The following is a 2,398-nucleotide window of genomic DNA, read 5'->3' on the forward strand; positions in this document are numbered from 1 at the left end:
CATGTCTTATGTTTGTGCTTAAATGATTGTTTCAAGATTGACTCCTTGATTATGCATATGAATTTGATCATGATGAACTCATTGAACTTCATGAATTATTTTTTTGTTCATCTATTGTTCTCAGTCGAGTTACATGCTTCCATGATTTTTTAATTTTTCTTAACTTTAATGATCAAAGTCTAACAGTTGACTTAAGTTATAGGATTACTCCTAGTGCTTAACTTTATAACTCAAGTCAAGTTTGATCAGGACATATATTGTGATGGCATAGTTGAAATATCATTGGAACTTGCATTTAAATATTAACTATGTCTTCCATGAGCTTAAATGTTTACATGAATTAAAGACTTTGTGTGCATCCAAATTGAGCTTATAGGTTACCAATTGAATGCTTATTTCTTGAATCCTGACAATTGGTATTCATTGATAATCAGATGTTCACCTAGAATGCATTCATGAGTTGGGTGCTTTATTGTTGATTGATATTGCGCATGAATCATGACTTATTAAGGAATAGCATATACCTTGAACTTCAATGATTGCATTTTTTTATATGTCTATATATATTAGGAAAAGTAAAATCATACCTGCATTGCATGGAACAAGCTGGAATCATGATTGGAGAAGATAGCCAAATATATATTTTTTGTAATCATGCTTGAACTTGCTTGATCATGATATCTTCTTACATGATTGCAGCATGTGTTGAATGCTTTGGTAATACTTCATTGGCGATTATATTTTTCTTGATGAGAATATTCTTCTTGAATTGATAGTTTCATACATAATTTGGAGAATATTTCTTGAAATGCTTGCTTGATAATAATTTGGAAGAATGCTTGGTAAAAATGTTTAATGATAATATTATTTTGATATTTGATAATACGTTCTTATTGTGGAAATTCTGCTTAAGCTGCTATTGTTATATGAATTGGATAATTCTTTCAAAATAATTGATTAATATTTCTTGGTTGATAATTCTTGATGATGCTTAATGTTATGCTTGATGAAAATTAAGAATACTTAACGATGCTTGAAAATGATTAGGAATGATACTTGGGACTAATGGTGCGTTGGACATGGTTACAAACTTTTTGCAACTCTCTCTTAGCAATTTGTATTGAACTTATGATTCATTAAGGGGAGTTTATCAAGATTGGTGTCATTAGCACTTGGTATCTTCAACAATAAGCTATGGTGAGAATTCAACAATTTGGTGTTATTTGTTATCGGTAATATCTTTCTAACACTAAATATGCTTTAATGCTTCTCACTTATGCTTGAGTGTTGAAATGCACAATTTATATCAAGTTTATTTTAACCATTAGGATCAAGTTTTAGGTATTTTCTATTGGTATCTAGATTTAAATATGCATCAAGCTTTGTATTATCTTTTCTCACTTGAGCTTTAGAATTGATCATATATTTCTTAAATCTTTTTAAGCTTTAAAGTTGATATGCTTGGAATGCTAAATGAAAGGAGGAGTTTTTACCAAAACTTTATGAATTGATAAAATGGGCTTTCAAATGAGTTTATCCCTTAAAATTCACCTTGTGCTTATTTGCTTTTACAAAGGGGGAACTTTATATCTATCAATTGATATTAGTTTTGAATATCGATGGGATAACAATTGATGTGATAACTGAATATCTTTTTCTAACAATTAGTTTATTACTTATTGTGCTTATTATGTTTTGCAAATTCTGCTTACTTAGTTTCTATTTTCCTTTTTGATATAAGAAAAAGGGGGAGATATATTGTGAAAATTTGCATTTTTCAATACGGAATACTTGATCATCAAGTTTTGAACCTTGCAACTATTTAAGGGGAGTACTTTGAAGCAAAGTTTGCTCAAAATTTTGTCATATCAGAAAAGGGAAAACTATTAGCTTTACTAGCTTGAAAATAATTAGAGTTTTTACAAGACAAAAATTATCAAAATTTCTTGTTTAAGTCATCCTCAAGGTTTGAGTGATCCTTGAGTGCTTTGGATATGCATTATTGTTTCTTTACTTGATTAGAATTTGAACTTGTGTTTGAAGTTGTTTTGTGAAAGGAAAAATCTTTGATATACTTTGAATCTCAAGTTTAAGCAAAAAGAATCAACTGCTGGGAAAGGAAACATCAATTCTTAAAGACACAAAAAATACTAGATTAGAAGAATTAAGCACTCAAGAAGTGAAACGGCAATCCCTGTGAAGGTAGAAGCATAAAAAAGAAACACTGGAGGACAAGAATTGAACTCAAGCATCAAGTGATCGATTCCTTTGAAGTTACAAGAAAATAGGAAACTTTGAGATGAAGAAAGCTTGGAAAATAAAAAGAGATGGAAGCATGTTGATGAAGTTGAAAAAAAAAATTGAGTGGTAAAACCAAAATTTGAAATTTCAAAGTAGC

Source organism: Theobroma umbraticum, unplaced genomic scaffold, assembly GCF_002168275.2.
Source record: "Theobroma umbraticum cultivar Fairchild unplaced genomic scaffold, ASM216827v3 scaffold_106.0, whole genome shotgun sequence".
Lineage (NCBI taxonomy): Eukaryota > Viridiplantae > Streptophyta > Magnoliopsida > Malvales > Malvaceae > Theobroma > Theobroma umbraticum.